Below are 22,206 nucleotides of genomic sequence, written 5' to 3'. Positions count from 1 at the left end.
ATACACCTCCGCTGTTTTCAATCAGGATCTCAGCCTCATTGCCTGTATCCGCTGGGTCCGCGGTCAAGCGACCACCCCTCATCACTGTCAAACGCTCCCTAAAAAACTTCTGCGAGCAGGCCTTTCTAATCGACCTAGCCCGGGTATCCTGGAAGGATATTGACCTCATCCCGTCAGTCGCAGATGCCTGGTTATTCTTTAAAAGTAATTTCCTCACCATCAAAGATAAGCATGCCCCGTTCCAAAAATGCAGAATTAAGAACAGATAAAGCCCTTGGTTCACTCCAGACCTGACTGCCCTTGACCAGCAAAAAAACATCCTGTGGCGGACTGCAATGGCATCAAATAGTCCCCGCGATACGCAACTGTTCAGGGAAGTCAGGAACCAATACACGCAGTCAGTCAGGAAAGTGGCATCCTATAGCTCTAACTCCCAAAAAATTTGGGACACTGTAAAGTCCATGGAGAACAAGAGCACCTCCTCCCAGCTGCCCACTGCACTGAGGCTAGGAAACACGGTCACCACTGATAAATCCATAATAATCAAAAATTTCAATAAGCATTTCTCAACGGCTAGACATGCCTTCTCCTGGCTGCTCCAACCCCGGCCAACAGCTCTGCTCCAACCCCGGCCAACAGCTCTACCAATCCTTGACTTTGGCTATGTCATCTACAAAATAGCTTCCAATACTCTACTCAACAAATTGGATGCAGTCTATCACAGTGCCATCTGTTTTGTTACCAAATCACCTTATACCACCCACCACTGCGACCTGTATGCTCTAGTTGGCTGGCCCTCGCTACATATTTGTCGGCAGGGTAGCCTAGTGGTTAGAGTGTTGGACTAGTAACCAGAAAGTTGTAAGTTCAAACCCCTGAGCTGACAAGGTACAAATCTGTCGTTCTGCCCCTGAACAGGCAGTTAAACCCACTGTTCCTAGGCCGTCATTGAAAATAAGAATTTGTTCTTAACTGACTTGCCTAGTTAAATAAAGGTAAAATAAAAAATAAAACAAATAAAAAAGACCCACTGGCTCCAGGTCATCTATAAGTCTATGCTAGGTAAAGCTCTGCCTTATCTCAGTTCACTGGTCACGATAACAACACCAACCCGTAGCACACGTTCCAGCAGGTATATCGCACCGATCATCCCCAAAGCCGAAACCTAATTTGGCCGCCTTTCCTTCCAGTTCTCTGCTGCCAGTTACTGGAACGAATTACAAAAAAAAAAAAAAAAAACAATCGCTGAAGTTGGAGACTTTTATATCCCTCACCAACTTTAACCTTTTTGGGATAGGGGGCAGCATTTTCCCTTTTGGATGAATAGCGTGCCCAGAGTGAACTGCCTCCTACTCTGTCCCAGATGCTAGTATATGCATATTATTATTAGTAGTATTGGATACAAAACACTCATAAATTTCTACAACTGTTTGAATGATGTCTGTGAGTATAACATAACTCATATGGCAGGCGAAAACCTGAGAAAAAAAGTGGGAAATCTGAGGTTTGTAGTTTTTCAAAGCTTGGCCTACAGAATACACAGTGTCTTTGGAGTCCTACGGCTTCCACTAGATGTCAACCGTCTTTAGAAACTTGAATGAGGATTCTACTATAAAGGAGGGGCTCATAAGACCTGTTTAAGTCAGTTGTCTGGCAGAGTGTCTCAGGCTCGTGACGCGCGCTCCCGACAGAGTTAGCTCTCGTTCCAGTGGTTTTCTACAGACATAGGAATTCTCTGGTTGGAACATTATTGATGTTTTATGTTAAAAACATCCTAAAGATTGATTCAATACATCGTTTGACTTGTTTCTACAACCTGTAACAGAACTTTGAGTTTTTGTCTGGACGAAGTGCTCACGCCTCATGAAGATGGATTCCTGGGCTGAACACGCTAACAACAAGTGGCTATTTGGACATAAATGGACTTTATGGAACAAATTATTTATTGTCAAACTGGGATTCCTGGGAGTGCCTTCTGATGAAGATCATCAAAGGTAAGTGAATATTTATAGTGTTATTTCTAACTTCTGTTGACTCCAAAATGGCGGATATTTCTCTGGCTGGATTGGGCTCTGAGCGCCGTTCTCAGATTATGCTTTTTCCGTAAAGTTCTTTTGAAATCTGACACAGCAGTTGCATTAAGGAGAAGCATATCTTTAATTCTGTGAATAACACTTGATTCATTTACCAATGTTTATTATGAATATTTCTGCAAAATCACCGGATGTTTTTGGAATCAAAACATTACTGCACGTAACGCGCCAATGTAAACTGAGATTTTTTGATATAAATATGCACATTATCGAACAAAACATACATGTATTGTGTAACATGATGTCCTATGAGTGTCATCTGATGAAGATCATCAAAGGTTAGTGATTAATTTTATCTATATTTCTGCTTTTTGTGACTCATATCTTTGTCTGGAAAAATGGCTGTGTTTTTTTTGGACTTGGCGGTGATCTAACATAATCATGTTGTGCTTTCGCTGTAAAGCATTTTTGAAATTGGACACAATGGGTAGATTAACAAGAAGTTTATCTTTCATTTGCTGTATTGGACTTGTTAATGTGTGAAAGTTACATATTTCTTAAAAATATTTTTGAATTTCACGCGCTGCCTTTTCAGCGGAATGTTGTCGAGGGGTTCTGCTAGCGAACACCTGCGCTAGAAAGGTTAAACATCAACTATCTGAGCAGCTAACCGATCGCTGCGGCTGTACATAGTCCATCTGTAAATAGCCCACCCAATCTACCTACCTCATCCCCATACGGTTTTTATTTTATTTACTTTTCTGCTCTTTTGTACACCATTATCTCTACTTGCACATCATCATCTGCTCATTTATCACTCGTGTTAATCTGCCAAATTGTAATTATTCGCTCCTATGGCCTATTTATTGCCTACCTCCTCATGCCTTTTGCACACACTGTATATATACTTTATTTTTTCTACTGTGTCATTGACTTGTTTATTGTGTTATTGGCTTGTTTATTGTTTACTCCATGTGTAACTCTGTGTTGTTGTCTGTGTCACACTGCCTTGCTTTATCTTGGCCAGGTCGCAGTTGCAAATGAGAACTTGTTCTCAACTAGCCTACCTGGTTAAATAAAGGTGAAATAAATCAAATAAAACCAATGAGATTATCCCCGTTTTGTTTAACTTTGAACTGATAAATCCCCCATCCCTCCCCCATCGTTCACACGAGAAACATCTCACTGTTAACTCAATCTCACCCCCTTCAACTCACAACACTGCATCCCTGTCTAACCTATTTACCCATCATCCTCTACTCTGAGCACAGTGTGAGCTCATGACCTCCTCCTCATCTCTTCACCAGGCCCTGGGCAAAAACCATGCAGCTTACACTATAGGTTAAGTATCTTAATGTTTTGATGAATAGACCTATTCCTTCCTGCAAGTTAAATACAAACCATCCAATTTCCAGGAAATGTCCAAACATATCCTATATATAGTGAATTCAGGGTGATGTACGTGGGCAGCGTTGTAGAATGATGTCAATATAATTTCAATTATATTCTGATAATGGCCATGTAAACAGAACAGTCATTCTGGACACAGGCTAACCCACTGCTTCAGTGTCACATGTACAGAAATAATTATCATCGTCACCATAACCCGTTGTTCCAGTTTCTCTTTATAACCAATGGGTTGGTATGTTATCTGATAGGGCGGCCTTCATATGACTAATGAGAGTGAGAAAGCGCTACGGAAGGAGAAAGAAAGAAAAATGGAGAGATACCCCACCGTATATTGTGAAATGCTGTTGTTGTCAGATCCTGATCCACACTGAAGCATCTAACTATCAGCAAACAGACTCTCCTGGAGGGAGGGAGGGGGGACGGTGGAAGGAGTGAGGGTGGGATGGTACTACTTTGCCATCTTTCACTCCCTGCCCAGAAGGAGTGCATGCCAACGCTGTGAACCAACACAGGCTTTTACACAGGCTGTCCTCCAAGCCCTGCATGGAGCATTTCCAAACTGTCATTAGCCCCTACAGAGAGGCACAGAGGGGGATTGTGTGTGTGTGTTATTAATCAGTGAACCCCCCCCCCTCCCCCCATCAGAGAGGACTGATGGGCTCTCCTCTATCCCAGCAGCAGCCGGGAGAATACAGGACAGGCTCAACAGGCTAACAGCTGCTCCACAATAGATTGAGAGAGCTTCTATTGAGGATCATTTTATATGAAAGGAGAGGCTGTGCCCCAAACCTCATTACATTGGAACAGATGCCCATACCATTGCTAGAATTAGGCTACAGTTTCCATTCACTCCTGTAGTAGGAAAAACACCGTCATGACAATGTGCCATTTCCCTCAACCCTAGGTGTACTTTGTGCCAACAATATTACTGGACAATGGAACACTGATTGGAGCTAATTTATTTAAAAAATAAATAATAATTCTTCCAGATGGGTGAGCCATTCGCAAACAGAGAGCTCGCCCATGATGGCTCTGCCTATCTGCACCCCAGAGTGCTCACCCATGATGGCTCTGCCTATCTGCACCCCAGAGTGCTCACCCATGATGGCTCTGCCTATCTGCACCCCAGAGTGCTCACCCATGATGGCTCTGCCTATCTGCACCCCAGAGTGCTCACCCATGATGGCTCTGCCTATCTGCACCCCAGAGTGCTCGCCCATGATGGCTCTGCCTATCTGCACCCCAGAGTGCTCACCCATGATGGCTCTGCCTATCTGCACCCCAGAGTGCTCGCCCATGATGGCTCTGCCTATCTGCACCCCAGAGTGCTCACCCATGATGGCTCTGCCTATCTGCACCCCAGAGTGCTCACCCATGATGGCTCTGCCTATCTGCACCCCAGAGTGCTCACCCATGATGGCTCTGCCTATCTGCACCCCAGAGTGCTCACCCATGATGGCTCTGCCTATCTGCACCCCAGAGTGCTCACCCATGATGGCTCTGCCTATCTGCACCCCAGAGTGCTCACCATGACGGCTCTGCCTATCTGCACCCCAGAGTGCTCACCCATGACGGCTCTGCCTATCTGCACCCCAGAGTGCTCACCCATGACGGCTCTGCCTATCTGCACCCCAGACTGCTCACCATGACGGTTCTGCCTATCTGAACCCCAGAGTGCTCACCCATGACGGCTCTGCCTATCTGCACCCCAGAGTGCTCACCCATGACGGCTCTGCCTATCTGCACCCCAGAGTGCTCACCCATGATGGCTCTGCCTATCTGCACCCCAGAGTGCTCACCCATGATGGCTCTGCCTATCTGCACCCCAGAGTGCTCGCCCATGATGGCTCTGCCTATCTGCACCCCAGAGTGCTCACCCATGATGGCTCTGCCTATCTGCACCCCAGAGTGCTCACCCATGATGGCTCTGCCTATCTGCACCCCAGAGTGCTCACCCATGATGGCTCTGCCTATCTGCACCCCAGAGTGCTCACCATGACGGCTCTGCCTATCTGCACCCCAGAGTGCTCACCCATGACGGCTCTGCCTATCTGCACCCCAGAGTGCTCACCCATGACGGCTCTGCCTATCTGCACCCCAGAGTGCTCACCATGACGGTTCTGCCTATCTGAACCCCAGAGTGCTCACCCATGACGGCTCTGCCTATCTGCACCCCAGAGTGCTCACCCATGACGGCTCTGCCTATCTGCACCCCAGAGTGCTCACCCATGATGGCTCTGCCTATCTGCACCCCAGAGTGCTCACCATGACGGCTCTGTCTATCTGCACCCCAGAGTGCTCACCCATGACGGCTCTGCCTATCTGCACCCCAGAGTGCTCACCATGACGGCTCTGCCTATCTGCACCCCAGAGTGCTCACCCATGACGGCTCTGCCTATCTGCACCCCAGAGTGCTCACCCATGACGGCTCTGCCTATCTGCACCCCAGAGTGCTCACCCATGATGGTTCTGCCTATCTGCACCCCAGAGTGCTCACCCATGACGGCTCTGCCTATCTGCACCCCAGAGTGCTCACCCATGACGGCTCTGCCTATCTGCACCCCAGAGTGCTCACCCATGACGGCTCTGCCTATCTGCACCCCAGAGTGCTCACCCATGACGGCTCTGCCTATCTGCACCCCAGAGTGCTCACCCATGACGGCTCTGCCTATCTGCACCCCAGAGTGCTCACCCATGACGGCTCTGCCTATCTGCACCCCAGAGTGCTCACCCATGACGGCTCTGCCTATCTGCACCCCAGAGTGCTCAATCATGACGGCTCTACCTGTCTGCACCCCACAGAGTGAGCAGAGCGGCAGCTGGAGAGAATGTGTCAAATCACCAGAAAGATTAGCAGATACCAGCGTACCACAGGGCAGAATCTGTTCAGCCAACGCAGCAGTTACTGCTGACAAACAAACACACACAGTTACAGTGGAACTCACAGGGTAGGGAGCTCTGACCAAGCAGCTTTCTCTCTCTAATTGACAAGATAATAAACAGCGAGGTACTCGCTTTCACAACACCAACAGCATACCACCCTGCATCCCACTGCTGCCTTGCTTCTGAAACTAAGCAGCGTTGGTCCTGGTCGGTACCTACACAGCCTCTCAAACATCTCTTTACTACAGCCATAATACAGATTCACAAGCTAAAACACACCACAGTAAATATGCTGGTCTTATTTGTTTGAACCCTTATTTAACTAGGCAAGTCTGTTTAGAACAAATTCTTAATTATAATGACGGCCTACCCCGGCCAAACGCTACCCCGGCCAAACGCTACCCTGGCCAAACGCTACCCCGGCCAAACCCTACCCCGGACAATGCTGGGCCAATTGTGCACCGCTCTATGGGACTCCCAATCATGGACGGTTGTGATACAGCCTGGAATCTAACCGGTGTTTGTAGTGACGCCTCTAGCAATGAGATGCAGTGCCATTAGACCGCTGCGCCACTCGGGAGCGGTGATCCGAGTGGTACGAACACATCACAGTAAATATGTTGTCTGAGTGAGAGGCTGGCACAAACACATCACAGTAAATATGTTGTCTGAGTGAGAGGCTGGCACAAACACATCACAGTAAATATGTTGTCTGAGTGAGAGGCTGGCACAAACACATCACAGCACCGTAACACGCATCGTTAGGTTGATTACATTCACTGACTGGTGTCTTTTCACGGCTGACTGAGTCAGTTTGTGTATGTTTGTGTGTGTGTGTTTGAGACTCTTTCCCAGCAACTTTACAGGAACGCCCAGTTCAGGGCATTTGGCAGAGGAGGACGGGGGCATAGGAAACATTTGATAAAGGAGGACGGGGGGAATAGGATACATTTGCTAGGGGAGAACGGGGGAATAGGACACATTTGCTAGAGGAGGACGGGGGAATAGGACACATTTTCTAGAGGAGGACGGGGGCATAGGACACATTTGCTAGGGGGGACGGGGGAATAGGACACATTTGCTAGGGGGGGACGGGGGAATAGGACACATTTGCTAGGGGGGGACGGGGGCATAGGACACATTTGCTAGAGGAGGACGGGGGCATAGGACACATTTGCTAGGGGAGGACGGGGAATAGGACACATTTGCTAGGGGAGGACGGGGGAATAGGACACATTTGCTAAAGGAGGACGGGGGAATATGACACATTTGCTAGGGGAGGACGGGGGAATAGGACACATTTGCTAGGGGAAGACGGGGGAATAGGACACATTTGATAAAGGAGGACGGGGGGGAATAGGACACATTTGCTAGGGGAGGACGGGGGAATAGGACACATTTGCTAGGGGAAGACGGTGGAATAGGACACATTTGATAAAGGAGGACAGGGGGAATAGGACACATTTGCTAGGGGAGAACGGGGGAATAGGACACATTTGCTAGGGGAAGACGGGGGAATAGGATACATTTGCTAAAGGAGGACGGGGGAATAGGACACATTTGCTAGGGGAGAACGGGGGAATAGGATACATTTGCTAAAGGAGGACGGGGTATTAGGACACATTTGCTAGGGGAAGACGGGGGAATAGGACACATTTGCTAAAGGAGGACGGGGAAATAGGACACATTTGCTAGGGGAAGACGGGGGAATAGGACACATTTGCAAGGGGAGGACAGGGGAATAGGACACATTTGCTAAAGGAGGACGGGGGAAATAGGACACATTTGCCAAAGGAGGACGGGGGCATAGGACACATTTGCTAAAGGAGGACGGGGGCATCGGACACATTTGCTAAAGGAGGACGGGGGCATCGGACACATTTGCTAAAGGAGGACGGGGGCATCAGACACATTTGCTAAAGGAGGACGGGGGCATAAGACACATTTGCTAGGGGAGGACGGGGGCATAAGACACATTTGCTAAAGGAGGACGGGGGCATAAGACACATTTGCTAAAGGAGGACTGGGGAATAGGACACATTTGCTAAAGGAGGACGTAGGAATAGGACACATTTGCTAAAGGAGGACGGGGGAATGGGACACATTTGCTAAAGGAGGACGTAGGAATAGGACACATTTGCTAAAGGAGGACGGGGGAATGGGACACATTTGCTAAAAGAGGACGGGGGAATGGGAAATATTTGCTAAAGGAGGACGGGGGAATAGGACACATTTGCTAAAGGAGGACGGGGGAATAGGACACATTTGCTAAAGGAGGACGGGGAATAGGACACATTTGCTAGGGGAAGACGGGGGAATAGGATACATTTTCTAAAGGAGGACGGGGGAATAGGACACATTTGCTAGGGGAGGACGGGGGAATAGGACACATTTGCTAGGGGAGAACGGGGGAATAGGATACATTTGCTAGGGGGGGCGGGGGAATAGGACACATTTGCTAAAGGAGGACGGGGTATTAGGACACATTTGCTAGGGGAAGACGGGGGAATAGGACACATTTGCAAGGGGAAGACGGGGGAATAGGACACATTTGCTAGAGGAGGACGGGGGAAATAGGACACATTTGCTAGGGGAGGACGGGGGAATAGGACACATTTGCTAGGGGAGGACGGGGGAATAGGACACATTTGCTAGGGGAAGACGGGGGAATAGGACACATTTGCTAGAGGAGGACGGGGGCATAGGACACATTTGCTAGGGGAGGACAGGGAATAGGACACATTTGCTAGGGGAGGACGGGGGCATAGGACACATTTGCTAGGGGAGGACGGGGGCATAGGACACATTTGCTAGGGGAGGACGGGGGAATAGGACACATTTGCTAGGGGAGGACGGGGGAATAGGACACATTTGCTAGGGGAAGACGGGGGAATAGGACACATTTGCTAGAGGAGGACGGGGGCATAGGACACATTTGCTAGGGGAGGACGGGGAATAGGACACATTTGCTAGGGGATGACGGGGCATAGGACACATTTGCTAGGGGAGGACGGGGGCATAGGACACATTTGCTAGGGGAGGACGGGGGCATAGGACACATTTGCTAGGGGAGGACGGGGGCATAGGACACATTTTCTAGAGGAGGAAGGAGGAATAGGACACATTTTCTAGAGGAGGAAGGGGGAATAGGACACATTTGCTAGGGGAGGACGGGGGCATAGGACACATTTGCTAGGGGAGGACGGGGGCATAAGACACATTTGCCAGGGGAGGACGGGGGCATAAGACACATTTGCTAAAGGAGGACGGGGAATAGGACACATTTGCCAAAGGAGGACGGGGCATAGGACACATTTGCCAAAGGAGGACGGGGGCATAGGACATATTTGCTGGAGGACGATGGGGGAATAGGATCCATATGAGCCAGTGGCCTTGGTCAAGCCAGACCCTGCTGAACAAATACATTGTACACTCAGACACAGTGTCACCTCTAATTGATAGAGACAAATACTGAGTCTGCAGCTGTTCAGAGAGCACTGTGGTAGTTAATACCACATCTATGCCAGCCATGATATTGCAACCCTCGTCTACCTGCATACCTCTCTCACCACTGTCTGTTTCTGTTTCCCTGTCACTATCCTCCTGTCTTTCTCTATGGGGGTTTGGCATTCAACTAAGGAGCAGGTCTGATTTCCCAGAAATAATGAATGGTTTATTTTTTACTTAAGACAGCGAGTTTCCATGCAGAAGAGCCTTGGGAGAATGTCTTCATGTGCGTTCACAAGTATGTATGCCAGGGCTATTCTAGTATATTCTTACGGGGGGCAGACTTTAAACATTTTATTTACAGGGAGGCCAAATATTTTCTACATGGGATAACTTTTCCAAAGACCGTTATAAAAAGCAATGCACAAAAACACAACTATAATCTTATGAAGCCTAAGCCCTTTTATTCTATTAAAATGTAATGTTGCTAAAAGTTCAATTTTAAGTGCTTTAAGATTAGCTTAATTCAGGGCATCAAATGGTTTAAATAATGGAACATATTTGTACTTAGAACACAGTTGACCTGCATCACATTAATTAATTCCTACTTCCCTGTCTGTTTTACATGAATCTTTTGTTTTTATTTAAACATAGGAAACCTTTTATGGATGGCATATCTCAGTTGACCAGCATCACATTCTCTTCTGTTTTCTATTTCTTTATTTTCTGTCTTTTTTTTTTAAACACATAGAAACCTTTTATGCATGACATCTCTGCAAAAGCTGGTCAACTGAGATAAGTCTCCCCCTTCCCCCATCAGTAGAGAATGGGTCCCTATAACAAACTGCACCCTCCCCAAGGGGACTTCAACTCATCAAATATCGTTGCAAATCTAGCTTTCAGTTTATCTAAAAACTCAGACATCTTGGGAGTGATCTGTACTGATGACTGAATATAGTTGCAGTCTAGGGAAATGGAGCATTTTGTTTTGGCTCTAATCAGGAGGAGAAAATAACATTTATTTAGAAAATAAGTACATTCTTCTATTGTGTCAAAAACTGTTTTATCCCTCCCCTGTAGTCCCAAATTAAGTCTATTCAATTGACTGAAGAAGTCACTAAAAACCATAATCTGATATGAACTCCTAATCAAGTATTTTTGCTTGTGGCGGCAGTCGAGGAGCAGAGCAACTATCTCCTCCCTAAGCCCACCATAAGCTGCTGCTCTAGAGAGCACGATTACCCTTGCTTAGCCACCGAACATCAGTGTGTAAAAGTAGATCATGACGCTAAGCAGACTACAAAACGTATATAGGCCCTGACGTAGGCTATAGGAGAGCAATAAAGGCTTGGCGCAGTTCCCTCCCTGACAGTAGCGAACACACACAGCACGGAGTGTGAGTGTGTTTGAGCAAAGTGAGAGCCAGAATCGCTAATCTTGATCACATAATAAGGTCGGACGTTTACATACACCTTAGCCAAATACATTTAAACTCAGTATTTCAAGTATTTCCTGACATTTAATAGTAAAAATTCCCTATTTTAGGTCAGTTAGGATCACCACTTCATTTTAAGAATGTGAAATGTCAGAATAATAGTAGAGATATTGGTGTATTTCAGCATTTATTTATTTCATCACATTCCCAGTGGGTCAGAAGTTTACATACATTCAATTAGTATTTGGTAGCATTGTTTTTAAATTGTTTAACTTGGGTCAAATGTTTTGGGTAGCCTTCCACAAGGTGAATTTTGGCCCATTCCTCCTGACAAGGCTGGTATATCGGAGTCAGGTTTGTAGGCCTCCTTGCTCGCACACACTTTTTCAGTTCTGCCCACTAATTTTCTATGGGATTGAGGTCAGGGCTTTGTGATGGCCACTCAAATACCTTGACTTTGTTGTCCTTAAGCCATTTTGCCACAACTTTGGAAGTTTGCTTGGTGTCATTGTCCATTTGGAAGACCCATTTGCGACCAAGCAAGACTGATGTCCACATCATTTTCCAACCTCATGATGCCATCTTTTTTGTGAAGTGCACCAGTCCCTCCTTCAGCAAAGTACCCCCACAACATGATGCTGCCACACCCGTGTTTCACGGTTGGGATGGTGTTCTTCGGCTTACAAGTCTCCCCCTTTTTCCTCCAAACATAACAATGATCATTATGGCCAAACAGTTCTATTTTTGTTTCATCAGACCAGAGGATATTTCTCCAAAAAGTATGATAATGTGCAGTTGCAAACCGTTTTCTGGCTTTTTTGGGGCGGTTTTGAAGCAGTGGCTTCTTCCTTGCTGAGCGGCCTTTCAGGTTAGTTTGACATAGGACTCCTTTTACTGTGGATATAGATACTTTTGTACCCGTTTCCTCCAGCATCTTCACAAGGTCCTTTGCTATTGATCTGGGATTGATTTGCACTTTTCGCACCAAGTACGATCATCTCCAGGAGACAGAACACGCCTCCTTCCTGAGCAGTATGACGGCTGCGTGGTCCCATGGTGTTTGTACAGATGAGCTTGGTACCTTCAGGCATTTGGAAATTGCGCCCAAGGATGAACCAGACTTGTGGAGGTCTACAATTTTTTTTCTGAGGTCTTGGCTGATTTCTTTTGATTTTTCCATGGTGTCAAGCAAAAAGGCATGGAGTTTGAAGGTAGACCTTGAAATACATCCACGGGTACACCTCCAATTGACTCTATGTCAATTAGCCAATCAGAAGCTTCTAAAGCCATGACATCATATTCTGGATTTTTCCAAGCTGTTTAAAGGCACAGTCTATGTATGATCAAATGTTTTTTGTAAACTTTTGACCCACTGGAATTGTGATACTGTGAATTATAAGTGAAATAATATGTCTAAACAATTGTTGGAAATATTATCTTGTGTCACGCACAAAGTAAGATGTCCTAACCGACCAAATAATTTGTGGAGTGGTTTAAAAACTAGCTTTAACGACTCCAATCTAAGTGTATGTAAACTTCCGATTTCAACTGTAAGTAGTTACAGTGACTTCAGAAAGTATTCACACCTCTTTACTTTTTCAAAATGTTGTAGTGCTGCAAGGTGGAATTAAAATCGATTCAAGTGTAATTTTGTTTGTCACCAATCTATACAAAACACACAAAAAATCTAACATTTGGAAGAAAAAAAATATATGAAAAATAAAACACTAATATATCTTGATTACATAAGTATTCAATCCCCTGTGTTAATACATGTTAGAACCACCTTTGGCAGCGATTACAGCTGTGAGTTTTTCTGGGTAAGTCTCAGAACTTTGCACACCTGGATTGTACAATATTTGCAAATTTTTCTTTAAAAAAAAAGTCTTCAAGCTCTATCAAGTTGGTTGTTGACCATTGCTAGACAGCCATTTTTAAGTCTTGCCATAGATTATCAAGCCAATTTAAGTCAAAACTGTAACAAGGCCACTCATGAACATTCAATATCGCCTTGGTAAGTAACTCCAGTGTATAGTTGGCCTTGTGTTTTAGGTTATTGTCCTGCTGAAAGGTGAATTTGTCTACCAGTGTCTGTTGGAAAGCAGAATGAACCAGGTTTTCCTCTAGGATTTTGCCTGTGCTAAGCACTATTCTGTTACTTTTTGTCCTAAAAAACTCCCTATTCCTTGCAGATGACAAGCGTAACATTGTGTTGGACTTGCCCCAAACATATCACTTTGTATTCAGGATATAAAGTTAATTCCCTTGCCACATTTTTTGCAGTTTTACTTTAATGCCTTATTGCAAACATGAATATTTTTATTCTGTCAAGGCTTCCTTCTTTTCACTATGTCATTTAAGTTAGTATTGTGGAGTAACTCCAATGTTGTTGATCAATTCTCAGTTTCCTCCTATAACAACCATTAAACTCTGTAACCATTGGCCTCATGATGAAATCCCTGAGCTGTTTCCTTCCTCTGGGACAAATCACTCAATAGTAAACCTGGTTTAGATCTATAGCAAGCTGTCAAAGTTAAAACAGACTCAATCATTGCTAAAATGGAAATAGGTCTGTCCATGATAGGTTGTTGCTCTGCCTTCTTGACACATCAGTCGACCAGACAGGTCCTACAGGCCCTAGTTTTGTCACCCCTGGACTACTGCCCAGCTGTGTGGTCATGTGCGGCAAAGAAGGATATAGGTAAATTGCAGTTGATCCCGAACAAAGCAGCACGTATCACACTTAGATGTACACGGAAGGAAAGTGTCAGTAACGTGCATGTCAGTCTCTCATGGCTCAAAGTTGAGGAGAGATTGACTGTATCACTATTGGTCTTTGTGAGAGTGTGTTGAATGTACAGTACTGAACTGTCTGTTCAAGCAGATGGCACACAGTTCAGACACTCATCGGTACAACACAAGACATGCAACCAGAGGTCTCTTCACAGTCTCCAGGTCAGAGGCTGGGAAGCACAGTATTAAAATAGAACCATGACTACATGGAACTCTGCCAACCCAGGTAACTCAAGCTAGCAATACAACCAGATTAAAAAAAACTGATAAAATAACACCTTACTGCACAAAGGTGACTTGTACTATATATATATTGTATTGTCATTTGCACTATACTATGTATTAGACCTAGATATTGTGTGTATGTACTGATATGTAGGCTGTGTGAGACATTTTAAATTGATGTATTTCAGTCCTTGACTAATAACGTTCAGTACTTTGTATTATGTCATGTTTCATGTGGACCACAGGAAGAGTAGCTGATGCTTTTGCAGCGGCTAATGGGGATCCTAATAAACACCAATTCCAATTCAAAAAGCACACGGAGTGAGTCCATGCAACTTATGATGTGACTTGTTAAACACATTTTTACTGCTAGACTTATTTAGGCTTTCCATAACAAAGGGATTTAATACTGATTGACTAAATACATTTTAGCTTTTCATTTTTCCATTTGTAAAACGTTTCAAATTAACAATTCCACTTTGACATTATGGGGTATTGTGTTCAGGCTAGAGACACAAAATAATTTAAAATTAATACTGTAACACAACAAAATGTGGAAAAAGGGGTGTGAATATACTTTCAGAAGGCACTGTATTTGTAGATGAGTGATTCATCAGTCAGACTAAAATGTAACACACACTTTCTCTCACAGTTCACACGCACACATTGTCCCTATAGACTTAGACTAGCACAAAGCCAGCAGAACTGAAGAACCAACAACGCCACATATCACAATGGACCCAGATCAACAAGAAACAAAGCAGTGCTTTCAGTGTAAAGGGAGACGGAAGCCAAACCCTAAAAGGGTTCCACACACACAGCGCGTTGGGCCATCTCCTGAGAACTGACCCAGTAGACATGGCAGGCCAGTCCAGAACACCCTCTACTCACCCGGAGTAAAAAGGACTGCATGGCCAGGATACTGCTGACAGACAAAGGACTATTAGAGGTATGACTCTCAGGGTATTATGTTACTTCTATAGACCAGACCAGGGGTCTAGGAGGCACAGGATGGTTCGGCCCTCTAATGGAGTGGCCAAGGTTAACACAGAGGAGGCCACTGAAAAGACAAAGAAGGAATGCCGTCATCTCTCCCCAGTGGCCGTAGGCTTGAGAGATACAGAACGGAGGGAGAGAACAATAGAGAACCACTGAACTGTGAACAGGCCAGAGCATTTCTTTCTGACAGACCAGCTGCACACTGCACATCACTCAGCACAATGTGTTTTGAATACATAGGACTCCTCTAGTGAGTAGTCTACAGTATTGCCCAACTACTTGGCCAGTCAAAGCAGTGGTGGTGTGTCAGAGCCAGAGGTGAAGGGAATTAATGCAATCAGGGTTAATGGTTAATCATGTCTGCATTGAAACCTTTATCAAAGCAGACAAGGGACAATCAGACAGGAGGAGGGACAATTCAACTCGCAATCCAGTATCTATGAAGTGTAAACACTGCAACCTAATTTACATATTGTAAACAAAAACACTCCCCTAAAACATTGTTCGATTTAGTTGAAGAGAAAAGTGACTGAAGATGACCTCAGATTGTATCTTGGGAATGTGACTCACAATGAGAAAATTACATGATTTCTAGTCATTTCTTTTGAGTTCAGACATGCTAATTAGGTACTTCTCCACGTCCATTGTCTAAACGCTAGTCTCTAAATGCTTGTCATTTAAACCCAGGCTTCTGGGTAAAAACTGTAATGTAGAAGCTATTTGTGCAAAATGATACAAGATTGAAAGTGCTTCAGTGGGGTTGGGCGATTTTTGGGGAGACCTCTTCTACAATATGCTACTCCAAATATTGTGATATCCAATATAATCGTTTTGCTCTGGTACTGACTAGATCATCCTAGACTGTGCCATTTTTGTTTTTATTTCATATATCAGTTGCATTCTCATTAAACAATCGTAGTATGGAGAGAAAAAAAGGCTTAGTTAATTAAATTAGACTCGATAAAACTGCACAGTTTGGATTCGTAGAGTTTAAATAGAGTTCAGTCTCACACTTCACGATATATCATCAATGTCAAATATCACAATATTCAACTGAATTCTATAAAATCGGCCCAACCCTATGCTACAGTACAACCAGTAGAACAAATCCATCTTGTCAAGCAGAAGCTGAACACATCAGCCTGGAGTGTTGTTGAACCACAGATGCATACGTTCACAAGGCTCCCGAGTGGCAGAGCTGTCTAAGGCACTGCATCTCAGTGCTAGAGGCGTCACTACAGACCTTGGTTCGAGTCCAGGCTGTATCACAACCGGCTGAGATTGGGAGTCCCATAGGGTGGCGCACAATTGGCCCAGCATCGCTGGGGTAAGCCGTCATTGGAAATAAGACTTTGTTCTTAACTGACTTGTCTATTTAAATAAAAAATACAAAAATTGACATCCAAACCAGTTATTTATCTCTGCATTTGTCAAATTGTATGGAAAGTAACCAACACAGGGGTGCTTTTGTAATGCACAGTACAGTATCAGATGCATCTCAACAAAGCAAGAACTAGCTTTTACGGAGTATCAGCCTACTTATCCCTGGCTAAACGCTGTCCTTTAAGGCATGGCCCAAGCCATTTGATGGGGTTGTAACCCACTCCACTAGGGTTACAGATCAACAGGAGAACCCTGTAGGTAGCTCAGAGGACGCTCATAGGATTACAACCTAGCGACGACAAGAGCTGAAATGCTGACGCCTTTCAGAGTTAGGTAGCTACAATATCAGCTAACAGGGTTCAGGCCACTTCAGAAACACTCATTCAAATTCTAGCAGGTGAAGTCAGCTAAGGCCTATAAAACAAAGTTCAACAGGAAAAGTTCAAACCTCAAGAAAGTATAAAGAAGTCAATTTTCAAGTTCAACTGATTCTTACTTCCATGTTGAAAAGGGTTCAGATAAGTTAATGTCCTCAGCAAGACGTGTCTAACTAAAATGCATCTGCTTCCAGTTCAGGAGAAAGGTAGTTCCTGTAATTTTGCCAGACACAATATCCCTTCTCTGGGACTCCAGTACTATCCAAGATCAACAGGAGGGAAAATAACCAAGACGAGTAACCTGCTATCAACCACAAGAATATGCACACACACACTAAGGGATACACTTCCCCCAAGGAGGTCCTCCTGAGTACGGCTGGGTTTTTGTTCTACCTGATCATTAAGATGCACGCACCTTGTGTCCCAGGTCTAAATCAGTCATTGATTAGAGGGGAAGAATATAAAAAAGCAGTGTAACTGACTTCAAGGTCCAGATTTATATTTGATGGGCCGATAACCGAAACTGGCTACTCAAGTCACACAAGGTTTCAACAGTTTAAAAAGTTTGAATAATTCATATTGAATTACCGAAGAGAGTTTAGACCTCATCACCCACTGACACCCAATCCAGCCAACGTGTGTATAAAAATATCTCTAGATCTATGTGTCTTGAGTTCTGCGTGGCTATAAAGGTCACTGGGTTGAATGTTCACCTGGGGGTCAAAGGCTTGCATCACGTGAGGACTGATTGAGCTAACACCCTTGAGATAATACTTAATTCATTACGTTATCCAAAATACTTAATGAAAAATAGCATAATTAAAATGTATTGTTAAAAGATTGAATGGCCATTAAAATCATATTGGTGATTATGAGACTTATGGGCCTACATTGCATTGTGAGCCTCAGGCAGAGAGGTCAGACCTATTGGTTCTGATGTGCAGCAAAGTCTGTGGACAAAGTAAGTGGACCCTTCAAGCCCAAAATGGCAAGTCTTCCTCTATTCATACCCAGTCTCCTATAGGCAGTCACTTGGGTGAAGGTAGGTAGGTAGGTAAGTAGATAGGTGGACTGCAGCATACTCAAACAATTTACATTTCCTGCCTGGTTTAGAGGGGAACAGGCAGATCTACACATGGTCCACACAAGAACACTACGTGGTCCACACAAGAACACTACGTGGTCCACACAAGAACACTACGTGGTCCACACACACACAAGAACACTACGTGGTCCACACAAGAACACTACGTGGTCCACACAAGAACACTACGTGGTCCACACAAGAACACTACATGGTCCACACAAGAACACTACGTGGTCCACACAAGAACACTACGTGGTCCACACAAGAACACTACGTGGTCCACACAAGAACACTACATGGTCCACACAAGAACACTACATGGTCCACACAAGAACACTACATGGTCCACACAAGAACACTACATGGTCCACACAAGAACACTACATGGTCCACACAAGTAGGAAACCTTCAGTCAAATTGGGCATATGAGGCAGCTAATGATTATGGGTTATGGGTGTACAGCCCTAGAAATCATCCTGAGGACTTGCCACTTTAACTGAACTCCCTGTTGAATCGCTGGGGAATTTTTTCGGCACCTCTAGAAATTCGACACGATCTGACTGTGAAATACGCCTGAAGTCAGCTGTTTTTACAAGAAGCAGCCTCTCGTCAATGTGTCTGAATACACCCTCCCTCCAATGCTGCAGACTGTAGGGAGATCATGACCTCAGAGTAGTGCAGAGCAGAACTGGGCAGGTAGCCAGCAGGAGGCTCTGCCTTCACAACACCCAGGCAGCAGTCACCACCAATCACACAGCTTCAATTAAAGTACAGTCAGAGTCCCAACATCTGAGGGCAAAGGTCAGAGGCTGTCTGCTCTGCAGTGCAACCCAACACAAAGCTAAGCTCATGTCACCATGTCTCAATAATTTTGTTTAGAATAACAGTTGCTACAAGAAGGGGGGTATAATCACTGAACTTTGAGAAAAGTATTGACAAAATAAATGGAAACCCTAGCAGAAGTTAGGGGCTTTACTAGTGGTTGATGCTGTTTACAGTACTTGGCCTACACATGATGACTCAATTGCCTAGATGCAACACAATACCATGTCCTGTAATTATCCATCAGGTCCAATCAAAATCACTCGGGTGATGCGATAAAGTGACACCCATCTACTGAGGAACGAGTGGCGTGCCAAATATGATAACAGGCTCAGGGCACAGAGGTAATGAACTGGAAAATAGACAATTTGGCAAGGAAAGGGGAGGAAGGGGGTGAGAGAGAGTGAGAGAGATATGAGGGAAGGGGGTGGGATAGAGAGAGAGGGGGATAGAGGGAGAGGGGATAGAGAGACAGAGAGAGGGGGGGGGGGGAGAGAGAGCGAGAGAGGGGGGGGGGAGAGAGAGCGAGAGAGGGGGGGGGGGGGGGATGGGGGAGAGAAAGAGAGGGGGGAAGAGAATGGGAGAGGGGGGGGAAGAGAAAGGGAGAGGGGGGGAAGAGAAAGGGAGAGGGGGGAGGGAGAGAGAGAAGGAGAGAGGGAGGAAGAGAGAGAGGGGGGGAAGAGATAATCTGGGAAAGTTTTTAATAGTAAACACAAGCATCAACTCAGTACTGTCAGACAGAATAACTACAGGCTAGTTTGTTGGCTTCGGTAAACTTCTAATCATGCTAAAATGCCATGGGGTGGATGATGATGCTCAAAGTTTTCCCATGTAGAGCAATGTTAAAATAACCTGTCTTCCTATTGGAGCACTGACGCATTACACCCCATCTGCCATTTCTAAGTCCTACGGGACATTCTATCTACTGCTTTAGGGAACTAGTTATTTGGAGCATGTATGCCCCCCCAGTAAACCACTTCATAATCGCAAATAATTATTGCATTTAAGCCTATTTCATGCTCAATTAAAGTCCATTAAAAAAATTAGGAATCGAAAAGAGGAGGAAAGTCCCTCAAATTTCTTCTCTCTCGCTCGGGATGGCAGAACTCACAACAATAACTTTTTACTAGTCACATATTTTCAGCTTCAATGAATGCAGCCTGTACACGCTACAATAGAAGTAACAAAGATAAGCCTGAGCAATACATTAACCTTGTAGGTCATTGATTTAAAGTGGCAGGCAACAACTTTCAGACAAGCAGATCACCTAAGGTGATGTTCAATTGTTGTAATGATGGGAGTCTTATCAAAACTAACCCAGTTGATAACACCGTTTTAAACACAATGAATATATCTTCATCGGCGGTGGGCTGAGTTACAGACACGATAAACAAAAATGGGAAGACTAGGCTGTATGGTTGAGTTAACGCACAATAGACTGCGCTCTCCTATATTGAGGAACCAGCAAACTAACTGCCCCTACACGACGAGTGCAAGGCGCTGAGATTGTTCCACAAACATATTTTATATTCAAATGAGATGTAAATTCTTATTTTTCCTTTTACTAATGTTGTTCCCCAATTCAAAAGGTATTTGAACGTTGTATGAAATATGTTTAAACGTTATGATCGTCAATAACAATTCTCATATATATTTATATATATTTTTAAAATGTAATCAAGACAAATGTAATCAAGCCAATACTCAGCAGTTCAAATCACACAATTACAAATATGTCCAAAATGTTACCTTGATTTCTGGTAGTCCAGACTGGGAAATTGAATAAGAGAAAGTTGAATTTCAAAATTGAGTTCCGAACAGAGCAGGATTAGTCTAAATACACAACCGCTTTTAAAGGACAAAGGATACAGTCCTTTTACAGAATACGATATTGCTAAAATCGTTTTTGAATCTGACTACTTCATCTCCAAAGTGTTATGAATTTCCCACGACTCCAACAATAAGGTAGGCTATGATATCGGTCCACAGTCCCAATGAAGCCTACGTCCGTCAAGTTTGCAGTGCTGTGGCGCACAAAACACTGAACAGTCAAGAGAGAAAGAGGCGAAGCGAGAGGGATAAGGTTAACTTCTCCCAAAATATTTTTTCTCCGGGAGGTGGCGTTTTTTCCCGCTCACCAATCCTAGAGTTTTAGTATGGAGGTTAACGTGTGTTTCGAATTTGGTCAACGCAAATACAATAGTTTATTTGCTCAGTGTGGCTTATTTAATAGAATATACGTTTCGCAATGATTAGGTTGTTACGAGTGTACTGATATAAATAGGACACGTAACATCCCGGAAACTTTGAGAAAAAAAAATGTTTTTATTGTAGTGCCCGTTGTTCACACGCGTAACTGCCCTCTCATTGGCTAAAATAGTCCCACCTGATCTTGCCTCCGCCAGACCGTCTTGCATTTTTGAAGACATTTCTTTCCATTATTAGAGCGGACACTAGAGAATCTTGCCAATATAATGGATAATCTGATGCACAGCCCTTTCCACTACTTCCTCTGCGCTCACCACCCTCCCATCCCATGTCGCGGTTTAAATGGCCAGTACACAATTTCCTGACTGTCACAAAGGAATAAATGTGTATCAAGTTACCATGGGTATTCGAGGTGAAATACTGCAGCAGGTCCGTGAAAATATCTAGGAAAAAAATTAACATCAGAGGAAAAATGAGTATTTTATTTCAAGGTTCTTATGAATACTGCTAGCAACAACATCATTATAATTCCATCCCTACAGTACAAAATAGGAGAATAACTAATACCTAATACCAGTGCCACCGGCTGCTGCTAAGCTTTCTTGACTTGGAAGTACATTTTTGTAAACACATGGCGAACCTTTGTTTAATTAACCAGCTAAACGGCTACTATTAGCAAAAATCACAGTAGGTTGGTGGAACCTTAATTGGGGAGGATGGGTCCCTGTAGCAACAAAAGGTTAATCATCTTCATATTCACCAACATCACCATCACCATTATTATCACCATCATCATCATCGTCTTCATACTCATCATATTCACCACCATCACCATACGGGTCGGCAGGTGGCCTAGTGGTTAGAGCGTTGGCCCAGTAACCCAAAGGTTGCTGAATCGAGTTGACAAGGTAAAAATCTGTCATTCTACACCTGAGCAAGGTATTTCCCCAGGCGCCAGAGATATGGATGTCAATAAGGCAGCCAGCCGCCTGGTACCTCTCTGATTCAGAGGGGTTGGGTTAAATGCGGAAGACACATTTCAGTTGAAGGCATAATCATTTCCATATTACAGAAAGCAGGCGACCAGAAAAATGATTTTCTTTT

General features: G+C 44.5%; 1 protein-coding gene across 1 annotated transcript in view; it reads right to left on the bottom strand.

The window, feature by feature from the left end:
* Positions 1-20,945, bottom strand: part of LOC139381827 (cdc42 effector protein 4-like) — a 41,592-nt gene extending 20,647 nt beyond the window's left edge. The window contains exon 1 of the mRNA XM_071125630.1: positions 20,644-20,945. The gene's annotated coding sequence lies outside the window, so the exon portion shown is untranslated. The remainder of the gene's footprint in view (positions 1-20,643) is intronic.
* Positions 20,946-22,206: the final 1,261 nt, after the last annotated feature.

Source organism: Oncorhynchus clarkii, chromosome 23 (assembly GCF_045791955.1).
Source record: "Oncorhynchus clarkii lewisi isolate Uvic-CL-2024 chromosome 23, UVic_Ocla_1.0, whole genome shotgun sequence".
NCBI lineage: Eukaryota > Metazoa > Chordata > Actinopteri > Salmoniformes > Salmonidae > Oncorhynchus > Oncorhynchus clarkii.
The sequence above is the reverse complement of the archived record's forward strand: the minus strand, read 5'-3'. Positions and strand labels throughout refer to the sequence as shown.